The sequence below is a fragment of the Schistocerca gregaria genome, chromosome 7 (genome assembly GCF_023897955.1).
Source record: "Schistocerca gregaria isolate iqSchGreg1 chromosome 7, iqSchGreg1.2, whole genome shotgun sequence".
NCBI classification, from domain to species: domain Eukaryota; kingdom Metazoa; phylum Arthropoda; class Insecta; order Orthoptera; family Acrididae; genus Schistocerca; species Schistocerca gregaria.
Window position 1 is genome coordinate 273,807,560 of NC_064926.1, and position 18,991 is coordinate 273,826,550.

The window sequence follows — 18,991 nt, forward strand, 5'->3', positions numbered from 1 at the left end:
GAAATGCGGAAAACACCAAGAGTAATGTATGCTTAAACATAAATGCAAGTGCTAGCCAAGCTGCTAGGGTGTGGTGCTGTATTTCATCTGAACAGAACCTGTGCTGTACCGTCAATATGTTGGATGTGTCAGTGGTGCTCAGAACAGTATTCTGTGTAGTTATGAGTGCATTATATGGGAACTAAATTATGTCAAACGTGGGAAAATTGTTTGTGCTTGTATGGTAGGTGCATCTGGCACACACATAGCGGAAGTGTTTGGTGTTTCACCAGGTACCATATCGAAGATTTCTCTTGTATACAAGAAGAGTGAGAAAACGTCATCCGCTAAGCCACAACCCGGTGAAAGCAGATTGTGATGAAAATAGCAGCTGCAGAACTGAATGTCACATTCGCAAACCCTGTTAGCACCAAAACAGTATGAAGGGAACTCCTCTGAAACAGGGAATTGCAGGGTAAGCTGGAATTTCAAAACCACTCATGTGCGATGCAAATGTCTGTAAACGGAAAACGTGTTGATGAGGCCATGAGGCCTGTACTGTGGTGTATTGGAAGAAAGACATTTGGTCGTATGAGTCCTGTTTCACACTGTTTTTGACTTCTGGTGGAGTTGGCTTTCCGTGAGTGAGACTTTGCTGGGGTTTGATGATGATTTGGGCAGCAATATCATGGTAATCCATGAGCCCTTGGCAAGGTAGGATTGCTGCCAATGATTATATGATCATTTTAGCTGATCGTGTCCATCCCATGGTAAGTTTGTTCCTGACTGATGAATCTGTGTTCCAAGAAGACAGAGTCCTGTTGCCACAGTTCGCGTTGTCCAGGACTGGTTTTGTGACCATGTAGATGAATTTCTGCATCTCCCCTGAACACCACAGTCACCAGGTCTCAGTATTAATGGGCGTTTGTGAACTACTTTGGAGTGTAGGTGCGTGATCACTGTCCACCTCCATCATTATAGTCTGAAGTTGCCACTCTTTGCAGGAAGAATGATGTAAGCTTCCCTTGAAAACGTTACAAGACTTGTATGTATCCATTCCGAGACGACTGAATGCTGTTTTGAATGTCAACGCATTTTCTACAGTCTATTACTGTATTAGCCTTGGTAACGTATTGTGATCGTAATAATTTTTCTGTCCACTGCCTTTGAAAAGTTCCGGAATGCAATAGAAAGAAACGACCTATCTCAGTGAAACTGCTATGTTCAAGTGCCTTGATCCCATCTTGAAAATTAGTTTTCTCCGGGTCTACAAAATACCTGTGAACTCTGGCTACTAGTTCTTCCTTTGGAGAGAATCTCCATTTACCGAGGAAAATTTTGAGGTTGTTGAAGAGACAGAAGTCTGATGGAGACAAGTCAGGAGCATACAATGATTGTGGCAACAATTCGTATATAGCGCAAGTATTTTTGCCACAACAATGCACTTGTGAGTGGTTGTGCTTTGCTTTTTTCCCGTGTCAAATCCTGCCTTTTAACTATAGTTGGTCCAGGGTATTAGCGTAGTCTTGTCCTGTAACTGTTTGACAGTTGAGATGATAATCTATTGATAGAATCCTTTTCTCATCCCAGAAAACTGGCGCTGTGACCCTATCGGCCAGCTATATTTCCTTAACTGTCATTGGTGGTGGTGAATCAATACGTTTCCACTGCTTTGATTATTGTTTTGTATCGAGGATATATCAGTGTACGGAAGTTTCGTCTGTGGTCACAAGCCAGCACAAAAAATCATTATTTTTGTTCTGAAAATGAGTCAAACATGTTCAGACATTTCCATTCCGGTTCTGTGTTCCAAGTCACGGCACATATCTGACAATAATTTTCTCATATTCAATTCCACTGTTGAATTGTGATGCACTTGCTCATATAACATACTATGAACTTCAATAATTTCTTGAACTTTCTGTCGGCGATCATCCAAGAGCGTTTTATGCACGTTTGCAATTATTTTTATGGTTGCAGCACATCTTGACTGACCACTACGTGGATCATCATCTGGGCAGTCCTGGCCAAATATAAACTCTTAATAGGCTTGGCAACAGATTAATATGAAGGAGTCCGCAGTATGTTCTGAAAATCGGAATCAATTCCATTTGCTTTCAAACCTTTCTTTACAAAGTACGTGGTGACTGATCGAATCTATTAGAATCAACACAGTTGAATAAGTAATAGTAAGTAACAGATATTTAGTGCCAGTTACTACACTTGCACTTCCCCGTAAAATACGTTGAATGCAACAACCAAGGAACGTTATATAACAAACATAAAACACATAGTGTACAATAGCACCAGAGAAGTCTATTATATTTCACATGATGCACTTTGCCGCCGTCTTACACGAAATATATTGTTCACATATTTCCAACCCCCCCCTTTTTGAACATATACTAGGGTTGTCCAGAAAGCAGAAATCGTTCGCGAAATGGAAACCACAGTGAAAACCAGAAATGTTTTATTTGCAACAGTTATGTACACCTTCCACCTACTTCTCTGCATAGTTGCCGCTCCAACTTCCAGTTATGTCTTACAAGGGGAGGCCACGACGTTTGAAACGCGGATTTACTGCAAATTTTGTACACTCGTAGTACAACAAAATGTGTAAACAATAGCGCGTACTTCTCAAGCGTTATTGAGAAAATCGCAAGATAATTTCGATCGTCAAATAACTCAGGTATGTACACCTGTGCGTGGTTGTTTTTACTGGCCAGCGCCTGCAGGCGCGTGGTTAGCGTTCAAGCCCTGTAATCGCTGGGTCGCTGGATCGAGGCCCACTTGTCAGTTTTTTTTAAATTTCTAACACAGTCATTTTCTTTATTGTTTATATTACAGTTGATGTAATGGGAAAAAATACACATAATCGGATGAACTTTTATTAAATTTACAATGTTGTTTGGCAGTCTACAAATTTTTATTATCACGAATAATATAATATTCAGAACTACCAACTAGTTAACGGGTTTTCTGTTGACTGCTAATGTATAATTTTCGAATTTCCAGTGACTTCTGAACATGATCTCATCAGTAAATAATACTTTCTCCATGAAATTATTATCTTACTGGCAAACCTGCTGACACTATTCAAAATCTAGTGTAAACATCATGTACCTGTTGCCACTGCAGTGTAAATTTCATTGAAAAATGTCATCCGCTTTCTGGACGAGTAACTTACAATGGCTGCAACTGCAGCCTAAAAATCCCTGTTTTCAATGCATGTTTACTGTGTGATTGCTTGTTTGCTCCTACAAAAGAGCTATTATAACTCAGCTTGTCTAATCGAAAACTGTTATTCTGGAGACAAAAATAGCATAGTTCTATTTTTAAAAAAAGTTGTCAATTAAACTGCAAGAAGACATTGCGATTTCTTTTGTGTGGTCCTAATTGCTGTTCATCTAGATGCAAATAATTTACAGGTACCTTTAATGGGTTGGTTGTCTGCAGCTCTACTTTCGTCATGAATTCTACATTGCTGGCCATTAAAATTGCTACACCACGAAGATGACGTGCTACAGACGCCAAATTTAACCGACAGGAAGAAGATACTGTGATATGCAAATGATTAGCTTTTCAGAGCATTCACACAAGGTTGGCGGCGGTGACGACACCTACAACGTGCTGACATGAGGAAAGTTTCCAACCGATTTCTGATACGCAAACAGCAGTTGACCGGCGTCGCCTTGTGAAACGTTGTTGTGATGCCGCGTGCAAGGTACCATCACGCTTCCGACTTTGATAAAGGTCGGATTGTAGCCTATCGCGATTGCAGTTTATCGTATTGCTGCTCGCGTTGGTCGAGATCCAATGACTGTAAGCAGAATATGGAATCGGTGGGTTCAGGAGGGTAATACGGAATGCCGTGATGGATCCCAACGGCCTCGTATCACTAGCAGTCGAGATGAAGGCACGTTATCCACATGGCTGTAACGGATCGTGCAGCCACGTCTCGATCCCTGAGTCAACAGATGGGGACATTTGCAAGACAACAACCATCTGCGGGAACAGTTCGACGACTTTTGCAGCAGCATGGACTATCAGCTCGGAGACCATGGCTGCAGTTACCCTTGACTCTGCATCACACACAGGTGTGCCTACGATGGTGTACTCAACGACGAACCTGGGTGCACGAATGGCAAAACGTCATTTTTTCGGATGAATCCAAGTTCTGTTTACAGTATCATGATGGTCGCACCTGTGTTTGACGACATCGCGGTGAACGCAGATTGGAAGCGTGAATTCGCCATACTGGCGTTATCACGCCACGTGATGGTATTGGGTGCCATTGGTTACACGTCTCGGTCACCTCTTGTTCGCATTGACGGCACTTTGAACACTGGACGTTACATTTCAGATGTGTTACGACCCGTGGCTCTACCATTCATTCGATCCCTGCAAAGCCCTACATTTCAGCAGGATAATGCACGACCGCATGTTGCAGGTCCTATACGGGCCTTTCTGGATACAGAAAATGTTCGACTGCTGCCCTGGGCAGCACATTCTCCAGATCTCTCACCAATTAAAAACTTCTGGTCAATGGTAGCCGGGCAACTGGCTCATCACAATACGCCAGGCACTACTCTTGATGAACTGTAGTATTGTGTTAAAGTTGCATGGGCAGCTGTAGGTGTACACGCCATCCCAGCTCTGTTTGACTCAATGCCCAGGCGTATCAAGGTCGTTATTACGGCCAGAGGTGGTTCTTCTGGGTACTGATTTCTCAGGATCTATGTACCTAAATAGTGTGAAAATGTAATCACATGTCAGTTCTAGTATAATATATTTGTCCATTGAATACCCATTTATCATCTGCATTTCTTCTTGGTGCAGCAATTTTAATGGCCAGTAGTGTACTTACTGAGTTAACTGTTGTTATAAAAACGAATGTATGGACTTAATTTTTTATCGTAATTCTTTGATGTGAACTTTTCAAGATGCCTACGTTTAATTTATCTTAGATGACAACTTCCTCTCTATATCACATTTTTGTTATTAACTTGGCTTTCAAAATTTGCAAAAAATATTTTTCTAGCTTCACATCCATGTCTCTAAAATGTTACAACTAAGGTATTAAATGTAATAAATCACTTATTGGTGATGAAAGTCTTCTCTCTAGATATTATTTTATTTCTATAAATTCCAAGTAATCTTAACACGAAACAGCTCTTCCACAAAGTTTTTCACTGCCCATACAATAGGAGCAAGTGAAATTTTTCCTTGAATCACTTGTAATATAACATTTTATCTAACCAGTTTTCAGCTACATACAGAATACCTATGTTGCGTTCTAAGTTCGTTCATTTAAACTTTTTTGCAGATATTCAACTTATTGTAGATAATATTTTGTCACTTACTGTAGATAATATTTGTTCCCTAATTCTAATTTAATTTGGAATACTTATCCCAAAAAGGTTCTAAGCACTTCACAGCATTGTCATAGAGAGACTGAATATTGTAACTCCCAAAACCTCCAAAAATAAACCTAAAATATCACTATTGAGAAAAGCAGATAAAAATTCAGTTGATGTCTTCCTGAGAGACAATCTCCATGCCTTCCAAATTAACAATGTACCGGTAAGTGTAGGCCAGATGTGGCTCAAATTCAAAGAAGTAGTATCGACAGCATTTGAGAGATTTATACCAAATAAATTGTCGAACGACACAGCTGATCCCAAGTGGTACACATGAGTCAGAACACTGTTGCAGAAACAACGAAAAAAGGATGCCAAATTTAAAAGATTGCAAAATCTCCAAGATTGATGATCTTTTACAGAAGCTCGAAATTTAGCACGAATTTCAGTGCGATCTGCATATAACAGTTTTCATCACCAAGAAACTTTATTTCGAAACCTGGCGGAAAATCCAAAAAGATTCTGGTCATATGTAAACTATGCTAGTGGCAAGACACAATCAATGTCTCCTCCGTATACCAGCAATGGAAATACTATCGATGACAGTGCTGCTAAAGCAGAGTAACTAAACACAGCTTTCCGAAATTCCTTCGCCACAGAAGACGAAGTAAATATTCCAAAATTCAAAGTGAGTACAGCTGCCAACGTGAGTAACATAGAAGTGGATATCCTTGGGGTAGTGAGGCAACTTACATCACTTCATAACAACAACCAGAGTAGCTGATACAATAGCTCCATCCTTAATAATCATATACAGCTACTCACTTGATGAAAGATCCATACTCAGAGACTGGAAAGTTGCACATATCACACCAATATTCAAGAAAAGGCAGTAGCAGTAATTCACTAAATTACAGGAACCTACATTTTTTGGAACATAGTGAATGATCTCGAAGGGAATGGTCTATTGACACACTGTCAACACGAATTTAGAACGATCGTTCTTGCTCTTTACTCACACAAAGTGTTGAGTGCTATTGACAAGTGGTTTCAAACTGATTTCGAATTTCTAGATTTCCAGAAGGCTTTTGATACTGTAGCTCACAAGTGGCTTGTAGTCAAATTGCATTCTTATGGAATATCTACTCAGTTATGTGGCTGGATTCGTGATTTCCTGTCAGAGAGGTCACAGTTTAGTAATTGATATAAAGACCCTCTGCTGTTCCTTATCCACATAAACGATTTAGAATACAATCTGGCCAGCTGTCTTAGGTTGTTGTTTATCGTCTAATAAAGTCATCAGAGGATGAAAACAAATTGCTAAACGATTTAGAAAACATATCTGTATGATGCGAAAATTGACAATTGCCTCCAAAAAATTAGAAGGGCGGGGTCATCCACATGAGTGCTAAAAGCAATCCGTTACACATCATTTACACTATAAATGAGTCAAATCTAAAGGCCATAAATTCAGTAAATACCTAGGAATTAGAATTATGAACAACTTACATTGGAAAGAACACATAGAAAATGTTGACATATTTAAAACAATGGTGCTTTTTGTTGTAACGGAATTTTCACATTTTATTTCAATCACCAACTTTGTCCTCCCAATGAGAAAAATTTTTGTTGAACCCGACTTTTATAGGGAGAAACGATCATCATAATAAAATAAGGTAAATCAGAGTTTGCATGGAAAGACATAGGTGTTCGTTTTTCCTCTACACTGTCCGAGACTGGGATAATACAGAGTTATTGTGAAGGTGGGTTGATGAACCCTCTGACAAGCACTTAAGTGTGATTTGTAGAGTGTCCCTGTAGATTTAAATTTAGATGTAGTACCGAGAACAGAGTTTTAACTTTGGCGTGTTGTTTCTCTTTAATCAAAGGCGTTTAAATCAATTATGGAAGCATGTTTTGTACAAGTGGACCGAATGTGATCTATATTTGTACTCCTAAGGATAAAAGAATGTAACTGTCCATGTTACGTGTTAATAATTTAAATGTATCATATGCAGATTAATATATGGGTTTTCGTATACTGGCACAACGTACTCAATGTAATTACATTTGCCACAGTACAGATATTGTGCCATCTCAATCACCAAGTCCATACATATGCCAGTAAACTGCTACATATGAAGAAGTCAGGTTTCGTTGAATATTTTTACTCCTGTTGCATCTATTTCCCATCCTTCTTTTCGATCCGGGCTTTGGAGCGCCAGTGGCGAAGTTAAAAATAGATTTATATTTTTTACACTTTTACCTTTCTTTTAGTAATTCTTTCAGAAGTTTCAATAAATTTTCTCAGATATAGTTCCCAGTGATTAGTAATCCTTCTTTGTATGATAAGTCTCAAAGCAGGGTACAACACAAAATTGAATGTTGCAAGTTTTGTATTGGTCTCTAGTCTCCCAGCGTACTTTCTGTTTCGTGCAAAGCATGTGTCTGCGCATTCGCGTACTTTTCTGTGAATGTCCTCTCGCGACAACAGCCGGAAAAAGTCTCCCTGTGAATCACAGAGGATTCTTGTCATCACAGCGCTTTCCCCTACCAACTTTTTTCCGTTCTGTTGCATATTTTTTCTGCAGTCTCCATTTCGAGAGAAAGGTGAAACTCTGTGAGTGCCAGTTTTCGCCCTGTTACCAACTGGTAGGAAGCATGAGCATTTAGAATATACAAACCCAAAAAAAAATACTTATACCATTTCACAGTCTTACGCACTGATCCCACTGAGCTCAGTAACATGTCACAACGGTTAACTAGAAACATACTCGAATTGTAATCTACATTACACTGCAGTTTCTTTATGTTTTCGCCAATATTTCTTCGGTTTTCTCTGTTTCAACCATTTGAGTTGTGTCACTTGTGGTCAACACGCACACCTGTCCCTTATAGCACCACTCGATAACAAGGACCTTGTCAGTGGACTCAGGGCCGGCCTTAGCCATCCAGGTGCCCCGGGCGAGTCGTCCAGTTGGCGCCCTTTATTGTATAAATAGCGAACCTGGCAGTGCTTTGCAACACGGTATTTGACTGTTTTCTAGAAATCGTCTTAAGTGGTTAATGGCGTCATCTTATGATCATAACATGGTTTTTTCCATCGTAAATTTGAGTATTTTATTTTTTAATTGGAAATGAAATCCAGATAATCTGAAAGCCCGCTAAGACGCTCCATGTGAGTCTTGTGTAGCCTGTGACGTCAGTCCAGCATGCTGCTGTCGCTGCCGTAACAGTCAGTATAGCAGTGATATATTGTTTGGTCATTCACGTTTTGGGAAATTGTCTAAAAATATTGCATAGTACTGCACTGTACATCTACAAAAACTGCAGAAAATTGTTTTTGAGTGTTCCAAACAAAGAAAAGATGCGTAAAATGTGGTTGAAACAGGCTCGTATATCCCAAATATTTCTTTTATTTTCTGAAGTACCCCTGTACTAAAGCGAACAAAACAAAACAAAAATTATTCAAATTGGTCAAGTCATTTCTTTTTTTTTGGTGAGACTAACACACAACAATTGATTTTTATATATAGAAGGTAATATGATAACGAAAAAACACTAATTTTGAATTGGGTACCATATTTTTATTGAATTTAATATAACTGTAAGCCATAAACCTATATTTTCTGTCAGTCATCTGAACACAAAACATGTTACGCCTAATGAAAAATAATTATAAACAACTAAAATTTTACTTTTCTCGTTTTTCTGTCGGCAAAGTCTCTCATCAGATTAGCAAAGTCCAGGTTTTCTGCAACTTCATTTTCAATGGACAGTGAGGCCAAACTGGTTAGTCTTGTTTGAGACATTGTAGACCGCAAGTACGTTTTTATCAACTTCAGTTTGGAAAAACTGTGTTCGCTGCTTGCGACAGTCACTGGTATTGTTAGCAAAATACGTAACGTTATCCAGATGTTGGGATATAACTCTTGAAGATTATGCTTTTTTATGAAGTTTAAAGCTTCAATAGGCGTTTCCTGGTTGTCTTCGAGATAGTGTTGCAGGCCTAAAATTTCGTCGCACAGCAAATTTCCATCAATATCTGACTTCATGTTGACAGTTAACTTTTCTTGTAATTTAGAACAGCATTGTATTAGTTCTTCTTTATTTTGATTTTTTTTAATGTTAAACAAGAAACTCCACGTTGCAGAAAATTCTTGCATCTGTTCAAATCTTTCTTTCATGGATATGTGCACGGTGTCCAACAGTGCATTGAAAAACTCTACTTTAAACTTCTTTTTTGGGTCAGTTATTTGATCATCAACAGCCTCTTCACCCGGCCTGCATTTAATACGACTTAATCGCATTTGTGGTTTAAATAATGGCTGCGTATCAAGATCCCAAGCTAGTTCAGTTGCTGTTAAAATAGCTTGTTCGAAACCTGTTTGTCTATATGTTTCCAAATAAGAGCAACATTTGTCAAGGATTCCCATAAACTCGACAAAGTTGATTGTGTGTGACTGACTTGCTTTACTCACAACGTTAATTTGAAACAGAACATTATACCATGTCACGAGAGAAACAATGAAGCTGAAGTCTTTTAATTGTCCTCCTAGTGTTGTCGCTTCGTGTGACACCGCAGCATCGCTTTGTTCAGTAGCATCGGCTAAGGAAACCAAAGCGTCATGCATTTCGCATAATTGATAACTAACCGCTTTGACGCTATCAATTCGAGCTTCCCAACGTGTGTCACTTACATTTTTCAGGGTGTATATCTTCAAATAGTCGGTCAAAATTTTCCATCTATTTACCGATCCAGCAAATAGATTAAAAATTTTTTGTAACATTCCGAACAGTGTCACGGATTTTACTGATGATTTTGCCGCATCACACAATACCAAATTATAACTATGGCATCCACATGGCACAAAAAAAGCTAGTGGATTTAACTTCTTAATTCTGTTCTGGACGCCTTTATTTTTCCCCTTCATGTTCGCGCCGTTATCATAGCCCTGTCCTCTGCAGTCATTAATGTTAAGGTCAAGATCACTCAATGTTTTTAAAATGCTTTGTGTGAGACCTTCACCGGTTGTATCATCTATTTGCAGAAATGAGATGAAATGTTCTTTTACACTTACGTCATCCTCTGTTATGTCGGCGTATCTTAAAGTTATCGAAAGTTGTTCTTCGTGGCTTATATCTGGAGTACAGTCAGCTATGAGTGTATAATACTTTGAACCCTTTATGCGGGATACGAGTGTAGACATAACGTGTGATGCCATGAGTTCTATTAATTCATTTTGTATATTTTTGCCGCAATAATGGTCAGCCAAATCACCATTCAATGCCAGTCTGACGTGCTCTTCCATGATTGGATCAAACTTTGCCAATAACTGTACAAGACTTAAGAATTTTCCATTATTTGGGGTAAATAATTTATCTGATAACCCTCTGAATGCCATATTATTTTCAGCCAAATACAAAGTAATGTGCATCAATCTTTGAAGCACATTGCTCCATCGTAAACTTCGTTTAGAAGTTAGCTTTTGTTCTTCCTTGTCAATAGTTAATTCAGCTTTAAACCTGATTTCAGCTTCAGTCCATTGAGTAAATGCTTTTTTGTGGTTAGGACTATTTTCATGCAGTTTCAGAGCTTCACTTAAATGTGGTGGTCAAATTAGTAGTTGACTTTAAATCAAACAGTCGACAACAAAAGCAAAAGACACTGTCGTTTGATACAGAATAAACTAGCCACCATCGTCTGATAGTTTCTTCTTTTGATAGTTTTCTTGTGTAATGAGTTGAAGAGAAATGACGCCAATTTTCATCTTTTGGAAAGTTATTTAGACATACTTGTGAGGATCAACACATTATAATGCGATCTATATCTCTAGCATTAAGTACTTTTGGCCACGTACCTACATCAGAAACATTGTATTCTTTTATTGCAAGAACGTTGATACTTTCATCGAACACAGATGTCATGTGTTGATTTTGACTTGGAGAAATATCAGAGGATTCATGCAAAGATGTATTGCGCTGGTCAATTTGATCACCTTCAATAGGTCATTGTATATTTTTTGTGTATAATTGTTCACAGTCTGAAGAAATATTTGCTGATACATGGACTTTTGATTCAATATCTGAAGTATTTGCCTTAGAATTTCCTTTAAGGTACTTATAAATATTCATGTACTTTTTAGTTTCTTCAAGAACTTTTTCTTTTTCAGCTTTTCTTTTCCGATTTTCTGAACCAGAAAGCTTTTTTTTAATCATTTCCTTCTCTTCTGATATGATTTAATAATTTGACAAATTATTTCTTGGACACTGCTCTATTTCGCGACCACAATATTCGATCTATAACAAATAAAGAAATTCACCTATCAGTAGACGTAACTAGAAAAAAACCTGAACTGAAAGATAAAAATGTTTTTCGCACTTACCAGAAAATTAAAATGTTGACACAGTCACGACACTCGTTTCACTCACAATTATTCAGCCACGAAAACATGACCGCTGTCTCCGGCTCTTACTGACAATTACTGACATGTGGGTGCAAATCGTAGCGCTGCCAACATATGCAGTCTAACAAACATTGTGTGGCGCTGTAGTATTTCAGTACATTAGGGGAGAATTCTCTATGAATGCAGTGCAGGCATTGCATGGTCTATTAATTAATGTACATGAGTCATTAAGTCACAAATATTCGATATAAATACATTCGTATTAATTAAATCATAATGTGATGTATATTTCACAGTCTGTATTTTCTTTTATTTGGAGCGACCGGTAGTTTCTGTTGTGAACGAGAGATGGTGCGGCTACATGAGCTCTTCCTTGTTGCAGTTCTTGAAACAAATAAGAGAGGCGCTTTGGTAGAGCCCGTGCTAGCCCGCGTCAAAATGGATGGTTGCAGACAATACGAAGATTGCATTCAGCATGATTTCTCTTCTGCTACCCCGAATTCATCGCGCATTCGTGAGATTAGCGACGTATGTTGACTGAGACTGAATAATATTTTAGTTTCGCGAAATGGGTGATACTAAATTGTATTTTTTTTTTTACATGCGTTTAGTACGTGGCGCCCCTTGGGCCCTAGCACCCTGGGTGACCGCCTGGGTCGCCCCACCCTAAAGCCGGCGCTGAGTGGACTTAAACTCAGCTTCTCCTCGATTTAATTTCCTTTGCAGTTTTGGCAAGCGCCTATTCATACGAACAGTGCCACATACAGCTGTCCCATGGTTGTGAAGCCAGAGGAACAGGTCCGGGCTGGAGTACTAATTACCGACATATGGAATATGACCCTGTTCCAAATACTGTCCCATAAGAGCTGCCACTACGTCGCCACTTTTTCCCTAATTGTGGACAAAATTTCTGTTGTTGCACGTGTATATACAATAAAATCCAAAACATAGCCTCTCTGACAGTCACTCAGTACAAATGTCTTTATTGCGAATCAACTTCACTTGGTTAGAATAAATTGCTTAAAAGATAATCGTCCTTTGTACACCAAGAGACTTTCATCTATACAAAGCTTGTGATGTAAGAGAAATGAATTACAAGACGTCTTACGAAATTTGTCAACAATCTCCCTGAAGTGTATCATTCTCAGAAGTAGCCAAAAGTGGTCACAGGTCATAAATTCACTGAACACTGCTATGTTCAAAAGTGTATCTCAGGACCAATAATCACCTAATTTTAACTTCTTAACTTGAGCCATTAGAAGGCAAATAACACCAAAATAATACATTTCCACAAAGAAAGTGTCTTTCCACTTTGATAGTCAAGAATTCACAGATTCTGTAGTATTTTATCTGATGTAAACGTAAAAACAATTTGTTTTGTCTGCAATAAATTGCAACAGTTCTTGAGACATAAAATGAAAGAATGCTTGGGTCAGTATCTAGTTGACATTTGCGTCCTGAACTCGAGTCATTGAAGTAATGTTTTAATTGCTGGAAATCAGTTTCTTTCCAGTCAACTGTGTCACATAAACGAGCTCTTTTCTGAACCGTTTCAGTGTCAATTTCTGATTCCTTGGACTCACAGGAAGTGCTGTCTGTAATTCTTGCTCTCCCCTTTGATGTAAAAGGCTGAGGACTATGAGTTCGAGATTCTATTGAAGACTCATCACTGCTAGCAACATCGGATATCCACACTCACTGTCGCTCTGAGTGAGCATATCCAGGATTTCTTTATCTGTGCGTCCATGGCGAAGAGACATTTCTCACGTAGAAAACAAGAAAACTGACGAAAACACAGGAATCGAAGTAGTTTTATACAAAGAGGGAACACAGCAACAAACAGATAAGCACTCTCGAACTGTATAGTCAGACCACTGAACAGCTGAAGGAAGACCAGGGTGGAAAGACAGCTCTGCGAGTTTACACGTCCGTAGCACTCAGGTAGCCATGACTCAGTACACCTAAACTCGTCCCTAGCAGTGAAAAGGCCAGGGGCGCGGTACGCGTTAACATGTCCTTAGCGTTGTAGGGAAGACCCAAGGGCCACACTTATACATGTCAGGCGAGCCAAGGAAACCATGAGGAATGACGAGTTAACACGTCCCCAGCAGTCAAAGGGTTAGTAGAGATCTGATCATGGGTTCCACAAGGATCTATTCTCAGAATTTCTTCTTCATTACAGCAATCAACGATTTTCCTAATAACATAGCTCAATCTGTCACATGTAATGCTGATGATACAACAATACTTACTAGAAATCAGATAATTTAAGATCTGGGTAGGATAACAAAAAAACTCTTGATGCAGACTTTTATAGGGTTGCAGCTAATAAACTCCTGTGTAATCCTGATAAAGCCCAATAGGTACTAATGGAAATATCAAATAAAGTTGAAAATAAGTGGTGAAACTCCGCTAGTAGGAACATGTCAATCATGTATGTTGAGAACTATCTTGGGTGTCATATCCCATTTTGAAACTTAGATGAGCTTGGGGTACCTTAGGGTGGCGAGAGACTATTCCAGTCACTTATATCAAGGCAACAGTGGATGATTGACTGATCTGGCCTTGTAACAATAACCAAAACGGCCTTGATGTGCTGGTACTGCGAACGGCTGAAAGCAAGGGGAAACTAAGGCCGTAATTTTTCCCGAGGGCATGCAGCTTTACTGTATGATTAAATGATGATGGCGTCCTCTTGGGTAAAATATTCCGGAGGTAAAATTGTCCCCCATTCGGATCTCCAGGTGGGGACTACTCAAGAGGATGTCGTTATCAGGAGAAAGAAAACTGTTGTTCTATGGATCGGAGCTTGGAATATCAGATCCCTTAATCGGGCAGGTAGGTTAGAAAATTTAAAAAGGGAAATGGATAGGTTAAAGTTAGATATAGTGGGAATTAGTGAAGTTCGGTGGTGGGAGAAACAAGACTTTTGGTCAGGTGACTACAGGGTTATAAACACTAAATCAAATAGGGGTAATGCAGGAGTAGGTTTAATAATGAATAGGAAAACAGAAATGCGGGTAAGGTACTACAAACAGCATAGTGAACACATTATTGTGGCCAAGATAGATACGAAGCCCACACCTACTACAGTAGTACAAGTTTATATGCCAACTAGCTCTGCATGTGACGAAGAAATTGAAGAAATGTATGATGAAATAAAAGAAATTATTCAGATAGTGAAGGGAGATGAAAATTTAATAGTCATGGGTGACTGGAATTCGAGTGTAGGAAAAGGGAGATAAGGAAACGTAGTAGGTGGATTAGGATTGGGGCTAAGAAATGAAAGAGGAACCATCTGGTAGAATTTTGCACAGAGCACAACTTAATCATAGCTAATACTTGGTTTAAGAATCATGAAAGAAAGTTGTATACATGGAAGAACCCTGCAGGTACTAAAAGGTATCAGATAGATTATATAATGGTAGGACAGAGATTTAGGAACCAGGTTTTAAATTGTAAGACATTTCCAGGGGCAGAAGTGGACTCTGACCACAATCTATTAGTTATGAACTGTAGATTAAAATTGAAGAAACTGCAAAAAGGTGGGAATTTAAGGAGATGGGACCTGGATAAACTAAAAGAACCAGAGGTTGCACAGAGTTTCAGGGAGAGCATAAGGGAACAATTGACAGGAATGGGGGAAAGACATAAAGTAGAAGAAGAATGGGTAGCTTTGAGGGATGAAGTAATGAAGGCAGCAGAGGATCAAGTAGGTAAAAAGACGAGGGCTAGTAGAAATCCTTGGGTAACAGAAGAAATATTGAATTTAATTGATGAAAGGAGAAAATATAAAAATGCAGTAAATGAAGCAGGCAAAAAGGAATACAAACGTCTCAAAAATGAGATCGACAGGAAGTGCAAAATGGCTAAACAGGGATGGCTAGAGGACAAATGTAAGGATGTAGAGGCTTATCTCACTAGGGGTAAGATAGATACTGCCTACAGGAAAATTAAAGAGACCTTTGGAGATAAGAGGACCACTTGTATGAACATCATGAGCTCAGATGGAAACCCAGTTCTAAGCAAAGAAGGGAAAGCAGAAAGGTGGAAGGAGTATATAGAGGGTCTATACAAGGGCGATGCACTTGAGGACAATATTATGGAAATGGAAGAGGATGTAGATAAAGATGAAATGGGAGATACGATACTGCGTGAAGAGTTTGCTAGAGCACTGAAAGACTTGAGTCGAAACAAGGCCCCCGGAGTAGACAACATTGCATTGGAACTACTGACAGCCTTGGGAGAGCCAGCTCTGACAAAACTCTACCATCTGGTGAGCAAGATGTATGAGACAGGTGAAATACCCTCAGACTTCAAGAAAAATATAATAATTCCAATCCCAAAGAAAGCAGGTGTTGGCAGATGTAAAAATTACCAAACTTTCAGTTTAATAAGTTACGGCTGCAAAATACTAACTCGAATTCTTTACAGACGAATGGAAAAGCTAGTAGAAGCCGACATCGGGGAAGATCAGTTTGGATTCCGTAGAAATACTGGAACACGTGAGGCAATACTGATCTTATGACTTATCTTAGAAGAAAGATTAAGGAAAGGCAAACCTACGTTTCTAGCATTTGTAGACTTAGAGAAAGCTTTTTACAATGCTGACTGGAATACTCTCTTTCAAATTCTAAAGGTGGCAGAGGTAAAATACAGGGAGCGAAAGGCTATTTACAATTTGTACAGAAACCAGATGGCAGTTATAAGAGTCGAGGGACATGAAAGGGAAGCAGTGGTTGGGAAGGGAGTAAGACAGGGTTGTAGCCTCTCCCCGATGTTATTCAATCTGTATATTGAGCAAGCAGTAAAGGAAACAAAAGAAAATTTCAGAGTAGGTATTAAAATTCATGGAGAAGAAGTAAAAACTTTAAGGTTCGCCGATGACATTGTAATTCTGTCAGAGACAGCAAAGGACTTGGAAGAGCAGTTGAATGGAATGGACAGTGTCTTGAGAGGAGTATATAAGATGAACATCAACAAAAGCAAAACGTCGATAATGGAATGTAGTAGAATGAAGTCGGATGATGCTGAGGGAATTAGATTAGGAAATGAGACACTTAAAGCTGTAAAAGAGTTTTGCTATTTGTTTAGCAAAATAACTGATGATGGTCGAAGTAGAGAGGATATAAAATGTAGACTGGCAATGGCAAGGAAACCGTTTCTGAAGAAGAGAAATTTGTTAACATCGAGTATAGATTTAAGTGTCAGGAAGTCTCTTCTGAAATTATTTGTATGGAGTGTAGCCATGTATGGAAGTGAAACATGGACGGTAAATAGTTTGGACAAGGAGAGAATAGAATCTTTCGAAATGTGATGCTGCAGAAGAATGCTAAAGATGGGTAGATCACATAACTAATGAGGAGGTATTGAATAGAATTGGGGAGAAGAGGAGTTTGTGGCACACCTTGACCAGAAGAAGGGATCGGTTGGTAGGACATATTCTGAGGCATCAAGGGATCACCAATTTAGTATTGGAGGGCAGACTGGAGGGTAAAAATCGTAGAGGGAGACCAAGAGATGAATACACCAAGCAGATTCAGAAGGACGTAGGTTGCAGTAAGTACTGGGAGATGAAGAAGTTTGCACAGGATAGAGTAGCATGGAGAGCTGCATCAAAGCAGTCTAAGGACTGAAGACCACAACAACAACAACATATCATATGGTCTGATTGCATGGGAAACTCATTTCAATTCAAGCATATTTTAAAATACAAAAAACGTTTTTTGCATAATTTTTAAAAGACATCCTATGGAGCACTGTCATCTTGTTTTCCCCAGGCTCAGAATAATCAAAATTATAAATTTATACATCTGTGTATGTGGTTTCAGGCTTTCTTGGCATATTCCAAAGATGAAATCTTCTCGGGAGATCAATCGAATTGTGGCGTCATCCTGTCGCAAAGTTTCAATGAGTTTCATGCCCATCATCTTGAAGCTTGAACTCACTCAGGTAATAAGAGTGGGTTTTCTGCTTCCGCGTCTTTACAGTCTTTATTTTATTATTTTGCTCTGTTTTCGAGCAAACTACAATTGTTCTATGATGTCTTGAATAATTTCTCCAGTGAGGTTCGTTCTGTAAGAGAGGACAGATATCTGAAATCAAAAACTTCTTAAGTTTTACATTAACTACGTAAAGTTGACGCCTACACTGTCTATAAAGAAGATCACAAATCAAGGAAGTAATTTTTATTAAATAAGCTTTTACATAGGGAAAAGGTCTGCTCTATTTTAGGAGAAAACTGGAGTTGTTTATGACATTATTCCATACATAGTGTAAGGTCTTCTTCCTTTCACGTTAATTTTTTAAATCCGTTGTCATTTACGGCATAAATTCCTGTTCTAAATTTACTGTGGTGTTTCTGACTGTATCTGGTAGGAGACTGAGCAGTGGAACATGTTACATTTACACATAAACAAGAATGATCTGTCACACTACTACACTTTCAAAAACAGTTTATATGTAATTCATGTCACACAGCCTCATATGGAACCTACATCCGCTTTCTTTTATATGCTGTATATGATAAGATACTGTCATCCCCCTTCCCTTCTGTGTGAAAGGATGAATGAACAAATGTATTTATAGTTGCATGCTTGATGGTAGCAGACAAGCCTGTCTGCTAGAGAACAGTCGGCACAGGTAGCTACGCTTTCTAAAAGCAAAGAGGTTTCTATTCTTAGTATGGTCCCTACCGTCCCTTGTCATGTTGGTATAGGAAGCTGCCTCTCTGGTCACTTCCGTTTGTATCTGTGAGGCACCCCTCAGGAGGGGCCCACACAAGTAAGTCCACGGCGAGCATCTGAAGTGGTTAGATCTCCGGCTAAGCGCGCCTCTGCTAAGTCCACAGGACAATGGATTTCTTAAGTTCAGCCCAACTGAAAATTTAATCACCTTTATTTCCGGTTTAGATCTAAAATATCTAATGTTATCTTAAATTGCAACACAGTGTAATTCGAGTGTAAAGTTCAGAATATCTTCCAGTAGTTGCTTTGTCACTACTTTGCGAGTAAAGTGGAACCACGTGTGGATGATCCGTAACTCTAACTAAGATCATCAATCTTAAATGCGAATGTGTGTGAGATTTTAACATCTTGTCTTGAGAATATTTTTCAATATAGCAACTTTTCTTTATGTTCAACCTACGTGGGGTGTACTTTGTGAGACCAGTACCACATGCTTATACAATTGTTTGACCCATCAGGTTAATAGTAAAACGATAGTAACCAGTTTGAGGTTTTTATT